The following is a 17,443-nucleotide window of genomic DNA, read 5'->3' as shown; positions in this document are numbered from 1 at the left end:
GCCCAATAAGATTTACAAGGAAGTTAATTGACAGGTTCCTGGAGATCAGGGAAAGGTCAACTTTTGTGGGAAGAGAGGGCACAAACCAGACTATGCAGAACAAGAGGAGACAGATGAGAAAGTGTGGCTTTAAGTAACCTTCTGGGAAGGTACAGAGAGTGTGGGCATGCAGAAGAGGGTAAACATTTTGCTTAAGGGTGAAAAAGACTTGGGCTCTTCTTAAGCTAAGAGGACGAATAAAAATAGGGGGGAGTCCTAGAGAGAGCCAGGCAGTTGGGAAAGATGGGGTCTGAGCTGTTGGAGAAGGACCTATTGTGTATGGGAAAGAGGAAATGGAAGACTTTTACCTATGATCAATTCTAGTGTGTGTGTGTGTGTGTGTGTGTGTGTGTGTGTGTGTGAAGTAAGAGAGGGGGAAAAAACCCAAAACCCCCCACAAAACTATGCTACTCTTGAAAGTGGTTCTTTTAGGACAGAAGCCCTAAGAAAACTTTAAAAGAATGATCATTGAAGAAGATGGGATAAGACTAACCAGTGATGTGTAAAGACTTTGTTTTGCATCCAGCTAAGTGTAACTTCAGGTTATCATTCCTTCCCCTTCCTCTTCCAAGTGACTGCCTTATAGAATTTCTAAGAAGATTTTTATTTTTTTTTTAATATTTTTATTTATTTCTAGGAGAGAGAGAGAGACAGCGTGAGCAGGGGAGGGTCAGAGAGAGAGGGAGTCACAGACTCTGAAACCAGCTCCAGGCTCTGAGCTGGCAGTCAGCACAGAGCCCAACGCGGGGCTCGAACCCATGAACCGCGAGATCATGACCTAGGCGAAAGTCGGACGCTTAACCGACTAAGCCACTCAGGCGCCCCTCTAAGAAGATATTTAAAGAGGAAAAAAAATGAGGGAAGGGAGAGCTACAGAAAACACAGATTATATTGCATTCATTGTTAAAAATGTACCAAGATTTAGTTTGTTGTTGTTGTTGTTTTAATTTTTTTAAATATTTGATTTATTTTTTAAAGAGAGAGAAAAAGAGAGAGAAAGAGAGACAGAGCATGAGCATGAGCAGGGGAGGGGCAGAGAGAGAAGGAGACACAGAATCTGAAGTAGGCTCCAGGCCTGAGCTGTTAGCACAGAGCCTGATGCAGGGCTCGAACCCATGAACCGTAAGATCGTGACCTGAGCTGAAGTAAAGCATTGGACGATAAGCCTACTGAGCCACCCAGGTGTCCAACCCTTCCCCCACCCCCTGCCTCGCCCAAAATGCAGCAGGATTTGTTTTAATCAGATATGGTAAGACAAACAGACAAAGAAATAACTATCATGAAGAAAGACATTTTCATGCTTGAAGATCCCTTGAAGCAATAGTCCTGGGAGGTCTTGGAGGGCCACATGAGGAAGCACTACGGGCAGTCGGGAGGCAGAAAGAGTAAGTGGAAAATTTGGACCAAAGCCTTTATCATGGTTTCTTGAGAAGGAATGGGTGAGGCTGGATAAGCAGACCGGATTGGCTAGCTGGAACAGTGTCAGTGAGCTCTGAAGTATAGGGCACACCCCAAGCTGTCTGATCCCTGGCCATGGGCTGATCAGGACAGCTCGATGACAGCTAGAAGTTTGAGAATTCTAGAAAGGAGGTGGTTGGTGTCTGTGGGCTTTGGATTGTTTCCTTTGCATATGAAAGTCATGCTCAACACAGGAATTGTTTGCTATCTCCAAGAACTGGCTAGCCCCGGAAGGGTAGTCTCTTACTAGTCAGTGAGGCCTCAGATTCCAGACTATTAGAAATATAGAAAAAAAATTAAGGGCACCTGGGTGGCTCAGTCATTTAAGCAACATTTGGTTTTGGCTCAGGTCATGATCTCCTAGTTTTGTGGTTCGAAACCTGCGTCGGGCTCTGCACTGACAGTACGAAGCCTGCTTGAGACTCTCTGTCTCCCTCTTTCTCTGTGCCTCCCCCACTCGCACTCTCTCTGACTCTCCCAAAATAAACAAATCCACTTTAAAAGAAAACAGGAAATATATTTAAAAAATATATATAATTATAATATATAAAATTATATATAATCTTCCTATATTTATGTATCTTTTAAAAATATTGTATATATAAATATGAAATTAATAGAGGCATCAAAGCTCTATTTGCTGGCTTGACGATACAACTGCGGTTTATTTCAACATTGTCCTCTTCCGGACCTTAACAACACCAACCAAGAAGGAGGTGGAAAGATTCACGTCGATCCACAACCTGTGCATCAGTGTCCACCAGCAAAACAGAAATGAAACTAGCTCCTTCTGACTAAAACCGTGTGATACAAGCAGTCGGCTACACAGGCGGAGACTGGCTGACAGGATAGAGACGGCAAAGCATCCTGACCTGAGCTACCACGTGAAGCCACGATCAGCCCGTGACTGCAGGGGCGAGAAGGCGTAAGGTTCTCAGAGCTCAGAAGCCAAGGGCAAGAGCAGAAATCAGGCATTCGCCTCCCTACCGGGAGCTGTGAGATAGAAGACGGGCCTATCCGGTGGGAGCGCAAGCTACTGAGGTGTCAGGAGGCTGAGGGGGAGAGACACACGCTGCACCGTCTTCTCCCTTCCTTCAGCCTTGCTCCCCATGGACTCAAAAACGCCCCGAAGCCAGAGGACAAGGGAACGTGGAAAATACTTCCCTGAGGTGAGGGGCAGGCAGGAGATGGTCAGGAAATGATCCGACAGCAAACAGAGCAAAGCCCAGGATGCAGAGATGCAGGCTCAGAATGACTAGAAAGACAGGAAGCCTCCAGGGTACTCCTGCCCGATTGTTTCTGAGGCGGCTACGTCCAGGCCGCCCAGCTGCTCCCCTCACATCTGTGACGGGCAAGTGGAGCCAGAAGGGGGTACAGGCAGAGTCCCGGGCCTGCAGAGAGCTCCCGAGGCTTCAGGCTTCCGTGCCGCAGCCGCGGTGACTGGGGCCATCAGGAGGCAGACTTCCTTGCTTGGTCCTTCAAGGGAGACCCCCTCTTCAGTCTCAGTCTCCCTCCTCTCTGCATCCGGGCTGTTGTTGCAGGACACACTGTCCTCATCAGTTCCCACTGTGAGAGCTGAAACGCAGCCTCGGTAAGCTGCCTTGCACTCTGCTCGACCTCGTTAAAAATGTGCATTTTAGAGCGCAGCGCAGGTGAATGGCTTTGTCCGTTCAGGTGGGAGGAAAGGGGGGTTTATACACTGCCCTCTGGCTTCACATGAGCATAAATTGTCCTTCTGATCCCTGTGTTAGCAGAAAACATACTAAAGTAGCTGTTTTCCTTCCAGTTCTTTCCTAACTAGATTGGTTTGGTCTAGGACCCCAGACTCTGGGCAGAGAGGAGGTCTATGCTCTCTCAGAGGAAGTTGAAAGGCAACTTCTGTTTCATGTAGGTTACAGAAGTATGCCTGTGTGTTTTCATTATTATTACTTAGAGGGGAGGAGGGGCAGGGGAAGGAGAGAGTATCTTTTTTTAAAAGAAAAAATTTTAATGTTTATTTTTGAGACAGCATGAGCGGGGTAGGGGCAGAGAGACAGGGGGGTTGAAGGGAGATACAGAACTCAGTCAGGCTCCAGACTCTGAGCTGTCAGCACAGAGCCTGATGTGGGACTCGAACTCACAAACTGTGAGATCATGACCTAAGCTGAAGTCGGTTGTTCAACCGACTGAGCCACCCAGGTGCGCAGGGGAGAGAGTATCTTAAGCAGGCTCCACGCTCAGTACAGAGCCAGACTCAGGGCTCCATCCCACCACCTGGGATCATGACCTGAGCCAACATCGGGAGTCGGATGCTCACCTGGCAGAGCCCCCCAGGCACCCAGCATTCCTGTTGGTAACAGCAGAGCTCTGTGACTCTGTGTACTATAACCCCACGTGTGGATCTGATAATTCTGCTAGATCATTCCCTTCTTGAAGGCACGGGGTTTGCTCAATAAATAATTGCTGATTGACGAGTAATTTTCTTTAGTGCTTTGACAGTGTCTTCAAACTGTAGCCAAAAGGGGAACAGCTAATTACAGAAATTACAATGTCCACCTAGTTATAGAAAAAAAGGAGGAGTTTTGCCTACAATATGCTTCTCAAAATGGAGAGTGACCTTTGTACTGATAGTTTGAGCCTCTACCAACCGCAGAGAATGGCCACAGGTGAATTCACTTCAGTTTTATTCTGTTAGAGCCCTCATACACTGACTTTTGTGAAGTGAGGGAAAGTATCTGGAAATGTTCCTGACATACCTTGGCCAAAGTAGTAGTAGATACAAAATTAAAGAGAAGAAATATGTACATAGACCACAGTTATGTTTCCACTAACATCTAGACAGGTTGTGTTTTTTTTTTTTAACTTTCATTCCCTGAGAACCAACATACAGTCTCTTCTGAAAGGAACTGACATATCCTTTTTGACTTATTTAGCAGTTTTAAATCTAAATGTCTTCTCAGCATGGGAAGGTAGGTCAAACAGCAAAATGAGATTGGAACGAAGGTCAGGATAGCTGCCAGAAGCCAAACGCGTAGGTGGACCATCATTATTTACAAACATAAAGAAAGTAGGTGGCCGGAAACTTGAAAAGGAAAATTCAATGCTTGAGCTAAAATAAAGAGCAGCACAAGCTGTCCAAAACAATCCTCCTTTTTCTAAATCAAATGCGAAGACCAGAAAAGAAAATGATATTGAACAGCCCTGGTACCTTTCTCTTTGTCTTCACTCCCTTTTTCTCATTTTAACTTTGTCCTGTCTGCCCAAGCTTTCCTTTTCACTTCCATAAATGGTCGCCGTGTTAGTGATCTATTATAGAAATGAGGTTAGGTCATGGGGAATATTCATTCCTTCGTTCTTTCACTCATTCGATCACTTGTTTCATACTTTTGCAATTTCTGCACATGCTTTTTCTTAGGTGTTTAGTTTTTGAGAAGAAGAGAATGAGAGAGAGAGAGAGAGAGAGAGAGAGAGAGTGCTGGCAGGGGAGGGGCAGAAAGAGAGAGAGAGACAAAGAATTCGAAAGAGGCTCCAGGCTCTGAGCTGTCAGCACAGAGCCTTACGCAAGGCTCAAACCCACAAGCCACAAGATAATGACCTGAGCTGAAGCTGGACACTTAACCAACTGAGCCACCTAGGCGCCCCTCTGCACGTAATTTTTGAGTGCCTTCTGTGTATTAGGCACCAAGTGCTGAGAAAACAGTGGTGAGCAAAGCAGACAAGATCCCTGCCCTCTGGGTTTATATTCTAGTGAAGGGCAAGAGACAATCAACTAACTAAATAACTAATGTATATAATAGACTGCATAGGTGTTAAGTTTTATGGAAAGAAATAAAGCAGGAAGGGGCATAGAGGTGGTCAAGGAAATTTCACCTTCTTAGAGAAGATCAAGGGGGCTGCTCTAGGAAGTGAACATTTGAGTCAAACCCTGAGAGAGGTGAGAGAATGAGCCGTGTGGATGTTTGAGAGAAGAATTTTCTGGGCAAAGGGGACAGCCAGTATAAATACAAAGGAGTTTGCCTGGGGATTTCCACCAGCAGCAAAGACGCCATGTGGAGTGGAGTGAGCAGGGGCCGGGTGAGTGGGTGTCGTGGGCTGGCTGTGGGGTGACAAATCCTGAGAAACCCATAGCCCATTGCAATAAGTTTGCCTTCTATTGTGAGTGAGAAGTGAAGCCATGGGCAGGTTTGAGCAGCGCGTTTCTTTGAGCCATATTGAGAGTGAGGGTATCAGTTGGGAGACAGACTTGGAAGTTGCTACAACAACCCAGGTAGGGGTGACCGTGGTGTGGGCCAGGGTGGTAGCAGGAGAGGAGGTGCAAAGTCTGTGGGTTCTAAATATATACTAAAGGTAGAGGTAAGAGAATTTGTTGATGGACCAGCTCTAGGATAGGAGCCAAATGAACAGAGCCAGAAACGACTCAGAGAGTTTTAGCCTGGGCAATAATAGGAGGCATGGGATTGTCCCCCATTGAAGGTGAAAGCTTGTGTTAAGAAAGGATCTGGGGGCGGGGAAAAGTCGAGGCTCGCTTTAGGACAGGCTAGGACTTGGATGTCTAACAGATACGCAAGTGGAAATGTCAAATAGGCAGATCGATACAAGAGGTTGGAGTTCACGGAGAAGTCTGTGGCTGGAGATATAATTCAGGGGCTGTCAACATACAGATGGCTTTGAACGTCACAGAACTGGGAAGACAGTGAAAAGACTGAAAGTGAAAGGAATATAAATGCTCAAAGGATTGGTCTTGGGAACAGGGCTACCACAGCCAAGGGCACACTCATGTGCTACATGACTCCTTCAGGGACCAGGAAGAAGGAGAGAGGCAGGGACGGTGCAGGACCAGGAAAGCCTAGAGTGTGGTGACCTGACAGCCAAGTTCAGCAAAGGCTTCAGGGAAGGAGAGTCCAGAATGCCAAACGCTTCTAAGTGTTCTAATAAGCCGAGGACTGAGTGAAAGTCACCAGTGGCTTTACGATACAAAAGAAAAAGGACATGGCCATTTCTTGGGAGTCTAGAAGACTCGGACGGGCCAAGTTTTATAACACCGCTCTATGCAAAGTGCCAGGAAGTGCAGAGATGGTAGCTGGCCACTCCGACGGAAGATGGTGGGAAAAAGTGGAGGAAAAAATGTGATATAAACACGTAAGTGTTGATATGAAAAACTGTTAAGAGCTAAGGCAAATATTTGAAGATATTATGCAGTAAGTGACCAAGAATAAATTATTTCTGTTCGGTGGAGGAACCTTATCTTAGTGAAACTTGGTCTGGAAGATGTTCCTTTCCTATTATAACTAGGGCTGACTTCCCGCCCTTATTAATCCTGTTTTGCAAGTTCCTGGAGGCATTTCAGGTAAACAGAGACAAACACATCTTGGAAGCACCGGACACTAAGCAAATGGGAGAAGCAGCTTCTCGGAAAGTTTTGCGTTATAGGCACCCATGCAGGGCCAGCCAGACACACGGATGTCTAAAACGGTGTGAGCACACTTGAGGCAAGATGTGTTTTAGGATCTGGACTTGTACCAGAGATGTGAAACTCTGTGAAATCAGCTTAGCAGTCCAAATACTAAAATCAGTTCATTCTATCACTTATTTGTAAGAGAAGAGGAAGAAACAACAACAACAACCTAGGACATAATGTAGAATGTAAATGGAGGAGCACCTAGGTGGCTCAGTTGGCCATCTTACTCTTGATTTTGGCTCACGGTGGATGATCTCATGGTTTGTGGGATCGATCCTCATGCTGAGCTCTGTGCTGACAGTGTGCGGCCTGCTTGGGATTCTCTCTCTCCCTATCTCTCTCTGCCTCTCCCCCACTCATGCTCACATGTCCATGCTCTCTCTCTTAAACAATCAATTAAAAAATAAAATAAAATAAAATAAAATAAAATAAAATAAAATAATGTAAATAGCAAGTTAGTAAGATCTGTAAAAGAACCAAGACAGAGTTACTTGGCTAAATGTTTTGCCATTTCCTCAGCGAAGTGGTTTTAGAAATTCTGACCAGAACCACAATGTGTGCTAGTCATAATTCATTGTAAGGATGAATGGCGGGGTGCTGAGAACAAATTTCTGAATTTGCACTATTTCAGTTGAAAATCCAGCTTTCTTTGAGACTTTTGAAAAGCTAACTTAACTCATTATAGTGAAAATAACAAAAAATGTGTAACTAATATAACTCTTCTGCCTTAAATGAGATAATACATCTATAGTGTCCAGGGTAACATGATCACTCAAACAATGGATCTATTATTAACAGAATATGTATGCCTCATGTAATTCTTTAGTAAACTCCTACCTTTCTCTCCTAGTGTTTGATTAGTCATTCTCAAGTAATATTTTCCTTGCCTTTATAAATTCTAGAGTGAAGAACCCTTGAGATTTGGTTATTAATTGGTTAGACGTCCCTTGGTTTTTGACGTTAAGATTTTGTCATTCACTCTAAGTAAAATATACAAGACATACCCAATAAGTATTACTTCCTTGTTTTTGTTACTTTGGTTGTACTGTGGTATCAATGGCATTTGTATTATATTTTGAAGGATATTTAGGTATTCTTCAGGGATATAGTCTGCTCTAGAAAGAAAGCCTTGATAGTAAACCATGGTGGCATGACCATGACAATGGCTCTTAGTGCATAGTAGTGGTGGAGTGTAATTACAGGACAGGATATATACACATGGCAGGTAGGTATTAAGGCGATGTGCGTAAGAGCACTTTTCATAATATGCAGAAGGACTTGGACATTAAATTAAAGTTGTTTCACAGAGGTTTAATTAATCTACAATGAACGACACATATTTAGAGTATACAGTTTGATAAATGACCTTTATTTTTTTAATTTTATCCCTAATAATATCCTTTGCTCTGAAAGACCCTTTGGCTATAGCAACTATAGCTTACTTTGGATTAGTGTTAGTATGCTATATATTTTTCCATCCTTTACTTTTAACTCTCTGTGGCTTTATACTTAAAATTGGGTTACTTGTTGGTAGCATATGGGTTATTTGTTGGCAGAAAGTTCGGTCTTATTTTTTTAATCCAATCTGAAAATCTGTTCTTTAATTGCAATATGTAGACCCTTTACATTTCATAAGAGTATTGATATCTGTGTCCTATTTTGTCCTGTGTGTTCTGTGTTCAATTTTTCTTTTCTTTTTTTGTATCTTTTGAATTCACTGAGTATTTTTTAATGGTTCTGTTTTATGTACTCTCTTAGCTTTTGAACCATACTCCATTTTTAATGTATATAAGGTCTTACATATGATATATAATATATAATATATAACCTTATATATGAGGTAACAAGAATATGTTTTTGGTTATCATGTCCTTTGTCTTTTTTTTTTTCAGTTATACATTTTATAAACGTGACAAATGTTATGAATTCTGCAGTACATTGTTGTTATTTTTGCTTTCAACGATCAATTACCATTGAAAGAGATTTAATTAGTAAGAAAAAAGCCTTTTGTATTTACCCAGTCAGTCACTATTGCTAGTGCTCTGATTTCATGGTTCAAATTTGTATTCTGACATTTTCCTTGTTCCTTGTTCCATATTTCCATATATTGAGAACTTTTTTCAGTATAGATTACAATGCTGTTCTGCCGATGGCAAATTCTTTCAGCTCTTCTTGGTCTGAAACAGTCTTTATTTTGTCCTTTCTTTTGAATGTTAATTTTCGTCGAATTTAGAATACTGATTGGTGGGGGTTTCTTTCTGTGCTTTTAAGATTTTGCTTTACTGTCTTTTGCCTTAGCTTGTTTCCAGTGAGAAATCTGCCATCATCCATATCTTTGTTCCATTGTATGTGATTTGACTTTTTCTCGAGCTGATAGTACAATTTACTCTTCATCTCTTTCTTTATTAATTTTTTCCCTGCCCTCTTCCATCCTCTTGAGACTATAATTAAATATATATTAGGCCATTGCAGACTTCATGATTTTTACAATTTTTTAATGTTTATTTGTTTTTAAGAAAGAGAGAGAAAGCAAACAGGGGAGGGGCAGGGAGAGAGGGAGACACAGAATCTGAAGAAGGCTCCTGGCTCTGAGCCGTCAACACAGAGCCCTACATGGGGCTCCAACTCACAAACCATGAGAGATCATGACCCGAGGAGAAGTCGGAAGCTTAACCGTCAGAGCAACCCAGGTGTCTCAGTCGGTTGGGTAACCGTCTTTGGCTCATGATCTCACAGTTCATGAGTTTGAGCCCCGCATTGGGCTCTGTGCTGAGAGCTCAGAGCTTGGAGCCTGCTTCGGATTCTGTGTCTCCCTCTCTCTCTACCCCTCCCCCGCTTCTCTCAAAAATAAATAAACATTAATATAAAATTTGAAAGTGTTAGGTTTTAGCATGTTATCAACTTCGGTAACAGTTTGGACTATGATCAATAAAAAAGGGAAATTAATGATTAAAGAGGCCAGTTGGGAAATATAATAGCATTGGTGAAAACTACTGAGGCCCTAAATTTAAGCAGTGGAAAAGAAGTAGAACCAATGGAATGATATGTACAAAGCAGAATTTACTGTTTGGGACTTTTGGACAGGGTTAACGAGGCACACAGGAAAATCTAGGAAGTGTCATTTGCCCCTAGTTTGGACATTTGAGGGTTATTTATTTCACTAAGCAACACACAGGAAAACAATAGATTTGAGGGTGTAAGAGAGGTGATGAATCTAGATGTCCATCTGAGGGTCGTGCTGGATATTCAGGTTGAAATGCACATTTGCCACCTGATATGCTTGGCCGGCAAGTTTGATGTGGGGACAGCAGCAGAGAGGAACTTATTCCTGTTGGGGGAACTTATAACACTGCTCTCTTAGATAGAGAGCAAAGAGACAAAGAAAGGGGGTGCTGGAACATACTTATATAGAAGCAGGAGCGAAAAGTAGGGCAGTCAATGAAGGAGACAGAGACTCCCCATGTTAGAAGGAGAAAGTAGTCTTGTGTTGGCCAGGCCCTGAAAGGTAAGACTTACCAGGAGGTTGGAGAGGTGGGGTGGGTCCTGCAGAAGCACTGAAATTAGCAGCTGGTCACTGTGAATCTTGCAGACAGAAGTTTCAGTAACAGGGCTGGAGTTTGAGTCAGCTTATTGAAGCTAGAAGGACGCACGGGAAGCTAAGGACATAGGGACAGGAGAAATGTTTTGAGCCATGTGCTTAGAAGTCAAAGAGAAGTAGTGAGGAAAGCACCTTTAAGTTCAGGATAAAGGAGGTGAGGGTGTGGCGTGGGTAAGGATGAGATAAAAATAGGAAAATGAGAGACTGAAGATGTTAGAAATGAGAAGGAAAACAATTGTTTCTCATTGAGCAGCTACTAAGAGACAAAGACAATCAAATTTAAGAGAGAAAAAGAAGCAGAGGAAGAAAAGCAAAATTTTTTAGGGCCTGTACATTGTTACTTCCTTGACACATATGATATAATTTATAATGTTTGTAACCATAACTCTCTAAGGTAGTACTTATTATTCCATTTTACAATTGAAAAAAAAGAGTCAGACAAATTTAATAACCCATTGTGCCATGGTTAATACTTGATAGAGCTGGGGTTCATATTCAGATTATATATATCTATTATTCTTTTAACTCCACCGAGCCCAAGTTGGAGACAGCTTTAAAAATGTTTTTTAATGTTTTATTTTATTTTTGAGAGAGACAGAGCACAAGCAGGGAAGGGAGAGGGGCAGAGAGAGAAGGAGACACAGATTCTGAAGCCTTCACACTCTGAGCTGTCAGTACAGAGCCCAACGTGGGACTCGAACCCATGAACTGTGAGATCATGACCTGAGCCAAAGTTGGATGTTTAACTGACTGAGTCACCCAGGCACCCCTGAAAGAAAAGATTTGAGAGTGAAAATGGGATACATTTTTTGGTCTTTCACAGAAGGAAAGGAAGTAAATAAGTCTCTGTGACTGGAGGCAGAGGGAAATCAAAAAGTTCATATCAGATGTCCTTTTTTATCTGCAGATCGCTGTCCCTGCAGGTGTATACTGGGTACTCGGGGCGAGCGATGAAGATTTAGATTGTCTGGGGCGCTTGGCTGACTCAATCAGTATAGCCTTCAGTGCTTGTTCTCAGGGTTGTTGAGTTCAAGCCCCACATTGAGCGTAGAGATTATTTAAAAATAAAATCTTTAAAAATTTTTAGATCATTTGTTATGGGAAATAGAAAAGATGACAGACAAGAAATAAATCAAGAAATTATGTTTGTTCAACTTCTAAATATATTTGGGAGAATTTCTTTGAAGTTTCATTGGTATTTCTATTATTAGAAAATGAACCATATGTTCTTAGTAAGAAATTAACACTTCTGACTATCATTGGAAAAGTAGATGTAAACCATAATTTGTTGTAATTTTGGCTTAGCACTTCATTCTTGGGTGTAAACTATTTTAAATTTATTAGAACTATCCTGGAAATCATTGAATTTATTGTACTTTTAAAGTTATAAATCTTCTGAAAAAAACAGCAGATAACCTATCCACTTGGCTTGGGTACACAGATTTTTTTCATCAAATTCAATAACTGTTTACTCAGAACTTTCTTTGGGATTATAAAGAAATAAATTATGGTAGAGTAAACAGTGAAACTTTTTGAAGTCTCTTGAAATGGAAAGACAAATGGTTTGAAAAAATAGATGTGATATTTTCTCCTCTCTTCATGAAGACCAATGATTATGACAAAGAAGATTGTTTTAATCAAATGTTTTTTTAATTTTAACGTTTAATAATTTTTGAGAGAGAGAGAAAGCACAAGCAGGGGAGGGGCAGAGAGAGAGGGAGACAGAATCTGAAGCAGGCTCCTGGCTCTGAGCCATCAACACAGAGCCCAAAATGAGGCTGGAACTCAAGGTCCCCAAGATCATGACCTGAGCCGAAGTTGGACACCCAACGGACTGAACCACCCAGGTGTCCCATAATCAAATGTTTTAAATAAATATTTTAAATAAATTGAGAAAATCAGAATTAATTCCACTTATTTGGAGAAAAATAAATTTAACCATAAATGAAGTGGCTCTAAGACGGTATGAGAAAAATTCATGCTGAGGGGCACCTGGTTGGCTCAATTGGTCGAGCATCCAACTCCTGATTTTGGCTCAGATCATGATCCCGGGATCGTGGGATCGAGTCCTACACTGGGTTCCATGTTAAGTGTGGAACTTGCTTAAGATTCTCTCTCTCTCTCTCTCTCTCTCTCTCCCTTTCTCTCTCTTATCTCTCTCTCTCTGCCTGTCTCCCCTGCTCAAGCTCTCTCTTTCTCTCAAATGAAAAAAAAAAAAAAAAAGCAATGATTCTTTAGTGTGTGTTATAAAACCAAATAGTAAACAAACAAACCAAGTATTGAAGTGTTTACTAGGTGAACAGAATGAAAGAAATTACTAATGTTCGTGAATTGTGCTGGGGAAGGACAGGTAAACGGAGATATGAGGAAGGGCTTGGTGGAAGACCTAGCATTTGCCTGAAGCCTTGCAGCACAGTTAGGATTAACCAGCTGTTAACAGGAAAAGATGCTGATACAGAATGAAAAAGAAATAGTAGCAAACACCTGTGTAGTGGTTAGTTTGTGTCACGTTTTTCCCAAAGACACTAGGTATACCCAAAGTAGGTACTATTGTTATTGTTTTAGTTGAAGAAACTCAAGTGTCAGGAAGTTTTCACAGCTAATATGTGATGTAATCGTAAAACATGAAGGAATGAATTACTGCATTCTTCTAAAATACTCTTGGAGGAAAGTTTTCAGATAATGAGGCGTTAAGTCTAAACATAAAGTAACAGCCTGTGAGATAGGGTAGATATTATTCTCAGATTCTATAATCTCATATCAGAAACAGAACTGAAACAAGAATTCTAGTTTCAAGTTCAGTGTTCGTTCTCTTTTATTTGCATGTTGACCATGTGCCACTCAGCGATCATTTATTTGGCCACCAAATATTTATCTTGAATTTATGATGTTCCAGACATTCTCTTGGGAACTGGGGATTCATGAAGGATGAAGCTTCCCTTTTATTAGGAACAATAAATAAATATATAACTAAATATAAACTACAAAAACAAAAATATATGATGGTGATAACTCTGCGAAGAAAATAAAACAAAGTAATACAGGGTGACTGGGCAAATTTAGACTGATGGCCAGGGCAGGCTTCTCTGAGGATGTGATGAGCAGAGCAGTCAGTGCAGGCAGGGAGAACTCGAATGAGGGAGCATTGAGGCAGACATAAACTAAGCGTGGTCAAGGGGTAGAAAGCAAATCCGTGCTGTTAGAGGTAGCAAAGGGGGGATGGACGGAGTGGAAAGAAACTGGGGAGCAGAGCTATTCTGCCAGATGATGTGTAGCATGGAGACCATGGGAAGGAGTTAAGGGTTTTTAAAATGTTAGTGGGGACACTGGAAATTTACCATTGCAAGTATGAGCCACCATTTCCAAAAGCATATATTCTGAGTTTCATGTAATCAATGTAAACTCTTTTTTTTTTTCCTGGTAGAATTCTTTATAGACTTTTCTTCCTATGAATATTCAGAAAATTCCAAAGTGATGCACATGTCATTGTATTCAGTATACAAAATCTGAGAAACTCAAATGTAGCTAGTGAGGGACTAGAAAATTCTAGCAGAGAATCTTGCAGGAAAGCAATATGCAGTAATCCAGGTATGAATACTGCTGGAAACAGAGAAGGATTTTAGGATCTAGTTTACTGTGTGGCTATAGATTCATAGAATCATAATGTTAGAACTGGTGTGTAGCTCAGTGAACACCTCATTTTATAAATGAACAAATTGGAGCCCAGCCAAGGCATTCACTTGCCCAGGGTCATAAAACTCATTAAGCGGAGCCAGAATGAAATTATTCCTGTAAGTAAGATGCCGAAGAAGGGAAATAGAAAAATCTCTCCTTCATATTCATTGACTTTGCCAAAGCATTTCATTCTGTGCTATAGTAATTCATTGAGGTTGAAGCCAGTATTTTGTGCAACTCAATGATGGCCCCATGTACACTGCTTTTGTGTCCTTCCTCTTGCCCTAAGGAGACTGACCATGTCATCATTTGTTTCCTCACTGAAAACCAGAGATGTTGCTACTATAGCCTACTTGGGACATTTGTGTGTGTGTGTCCCACTTCACCTTCCTTCACCCACTTCTTTAGATTTGTGCAGCTACCGCTGTGTAGTTGTATCCCGAAACACTGGGCCTTAGCTTCATCACATATTTCTTACTTTTAGCCCTGAGAATTCTCTACTGCCCTCACATCTGGCCCCAGTGGGCACCTTTAGGGATCCGCTTGCCATTCTGAAGTAAGATAAACCGGGAAGAATGAGGAAACTCTTGACCAATGAGGAGGGGGTGTTGATGGATAAGAACACCACTTTTCATGGTTCCTCGGAGTCCCCAGTGGACCTGGTCCCCACTGTCCACAGCAGTAATCATTGAGCCTCGAATTTGTCTTCAACCTTTCCCTGCTTCATGCTTCCCAGTCTTCCACCTTTGTCCTGTGAAATTACTTCCCCACAGTAAGCTACCTGAGGACCATCCTTTGTTAAATAAGTGACCTGAGGACAATCCTTTGTTAAATAAACCACCTGAAGACCATCCTTTGTTAAATAAGCCACCAGAGGGCCATTCTTTGTTGAGAGGACTCACACTATGATATTACCCATTTGTTTACATTGCGGTTAGATGAAAACTCAGGTGTGAGATAGCATTAAGTAATTTTAAATGATCCCTGTTATTTATAAAATTATATTTTAATTTATAAACCAGTATAAACACTTTATAGAATATGTGATCAATGGAGAAAAGGAAAAAAATGGCATATAAATCTTAGCCTCCAAATATAACTTCTTTCAGAATATTGATATATTTCAGTCTAAGCTTCTATTGCAAGCCTATTTATTTTATATACATGTAATCATAGTTTGCTAATGTTTTTGGATCTGGTTTTAAGCAATTAATATATTAGTACATAGTATTTATTAGAATAGTAATAATGATTGGGGTGCCTGGGTGGCTCAGTCAGTTAAGTGCCAACTTCAGCTCAGGTCATGATTTCGCAGTTCATGAATTCGAGCCCTACATCGGGCTCTGTGCTGACAGCTCAGAACCTGGAACCTACTTCAAATTCTGTGTCTCCCTCTCTCTTCTCCTTTCCTTCTCCTGCTCTGTTTCAGTCCCTCTCTCTCTTTCTCTCTCTCAAATATAAACAAACATTTAAAAAAATTTAAAAAGAATAGTAATAATGATTATATTATATAACTAATTGGCTTGTGGTGTCTCAACTATTTGGGGAATGTGAACATAAAACTTTTTGTTTTCTTTCAATCATTGCTTTCAAATTACTATGTCAAATCTCTTTTCCTGGCTGCATTTTAAGCACCTGATGACATCTAGATCTGATTGTAACACTTCTGTCATTTTTTATCATTGAAATTAGTTTACTCCTTTCCAATTCCAATTTCATATCCAATTCAAAGCCCTTCTCTCTCCCTTGTGAGGGCCAGCTAGAAATGCATGGAATGGGGTGGGGGCTTGGGATCATGTTAAAAAGTCCCTTTCTTTTTCGTGCTAAAGTGCTTCCAATCTTAGGGGCCATGGAGGAGGGTTTGGAAGGAGCAGATGTCTCTGTAGAATGAGTGAGGTCCAGTCCCCTGCTTGTGGGGTGCCTCTGCCCCACCAGGTAACATTGACATGCTCTGCGGAGCAGATGCTCGGATGGCTGCTCTAGTATGGGGTCTGGCTCTTGCTCTATGTTTCCACCTTATTTCATCTCCAATGCCTGAGTTCTGTTGCTGGCTGGATCTCCTGGCCATTTGGGTAGCACTCTTAGTTGGATTATGAAAAATCAGTGAATCTCTACTATAAACGTGTTTTTCAATTCCATGCAAAAATTTAAAAGGCAAAACTTCAGAATGAATACTTCCAAATATATGGTGTTGACTGTGAGGAACAGTTAGCTACAAATTGACTTTTACAGCTCTATCAGCTTAAAAACTTTGGCTGGAATAAACAATATATTTTAGAGGGAAGTGGATTACCTAATTTGCATGCATGCATGAACCATTTCATGATATCAAAGTTCAGACTGAATGAGGTTCATGGGGAAGAGGGCAATGATGTGTTTGCTCTGATATTGTAGGGTCAGGACACTTGAACAGGTAGCAGGGAACAAAGTTGCCATAATATTAAGGGCCTACGCTAACATCACGGGTAGGGAGATAATCTGAGGTTGGATAGAGCTGAGGCTCCTCTGACCATTCTGAGACCCTACTCATACAGCACAGAGAAGAGATAATGAAAAGTGATGGTGTCCTTTATTCCCTGCTAGAGGGAAAGCTAATGATAGTAATAGCTACCATTTATGGAATACCATGTGCCAGGCACGTTATGCACATAATCATTAAGTTACTGTGCACGACAGATATCATTTGCATTTCATTGATGACACTCAGCGTTAAATAATTTGTCCAAGACTACAAAGCTAATAAGGGCTTTTAATGTTTCCTTCTCAGAGACGACACCATCTGGGCAAGAAAGAGTCTTGTTTGTGTTAATTGTAATTGATGTCAACTCTTACTTTCCCTTTACCCGAATTTTAAGACCCTTTTAAAGGAAGAGACGATAAACATGTGTATTGAAAAGTAAGTGTACCTTCAAAATATTTTGTTTTAGAATGTGTAATATTTAGGGCAAACATATTTGGTTCTCTGTCAAAGAGAATAATTGAAGGTTTAGGTGGCTAAAGTAGAAAGCGTGGCCTCCTAGGAAAGCAGGCTAGACTTGGTGCCTTTTCACTTGAAAAGCTCTGCAGAGGCAGAGCTTGTGGAAGAATGAACGAGCTGAGGAAAGCAGGCGGTCTGTCCTCCAAGGCCAGGATCAAGGTGATGAAAAAGACACCAAAGGCCCAGGAGATGGAGTCCTGCCCAGCCCCACTGCTGAATTCAGACACGCAAGTTAAGCCACAGGCGGGAGAGGGGAAAG

General features: G+C 41.4%; 1 pseudogene; it reads right to left on the bottom strand.

Moving 5' to 3' along the window:
- Positions 1–2,833: 2,833 nt before the first annotated feature.
- LOC120222080 overlaps positions 2,834–17,443 on the bottom strand; it is a 174,948-nt pseudogene continuing 160,338 nt past the window's right edge.

This window comes from Hyaena hyaena, unplaced genomic scaffold (assembly GCF_003009895.1).
Source record: "Hyaena hyaena isolate Hyena2069 unplaced genomic scaffold, ASM300989v1 scaffold_833, whole genome shotgun sequence".
Taxonomy (NCBI): Eukaryota; Metazoa; Chordata; class Mammalia; order Carnivora; family Hyaenidae; genus Hyaena; species Hyaena hyaena.
Note: the sequence above shows the minus strand (reverse complement) of the source record. Positions and strands in the feature narration are given on the sequence as shown.